Raw genomic sequence first — 480 nt, forward strand, 5'->3', positions numbered from 1 at the left:
CTATAACTATACTCAAGTCTCACTAGATCCTAAAATGAGGTATAAAATCTGGCCCACAGGTAAGTACATCATATTTCAAAATAATTGCCTGATTTTTTTCCCATTTATGCAAGCATAAATCTGGGGAAAATATGTAGAAATAAACATTAGTGGTATGAGATAACGATGAAAGGAATATAAAGTTAAATCAGGCTGAATTTATTGGTTCGAGCCCACTAACCAGTGATTCTAGATTTAGTGTAGCTTGACTTAGAAAGGGCTCTAGGAATTTGGTTGTTTGTTGTTTGTTATTCAATTGCTCAGTAGTGTCCAACTCTGAGCACACCAGGTTTCACTATCCTTCACCATCTCACAGTTTGCTCAAATTCATGATCATTGAGTCAGTGATGCTATCTAATCATATCATCCTCTGCTGTCCTCTTGTCCTTTTGCTTTCAATCTTTCCCAGCATTGGGCATCCCTGGTAGCTTAGCTGGTAAA

The sequence above is a fragment of the Giraffa tippelskirchi genome, chromosome X, assembly GCF_054371585.1.
Source record: "Giraffa tippelskirchi isolate mGirTip1 chromosome X, T2T-mGirTip1v1.2.pri, whole genome shotgun sequence".
NCBI lineage: Eukaryota > Metazoa > Chordata > Mammalia > Artiodactyla > Giraffidae > Giraffa > Giraffa tippelskirchi.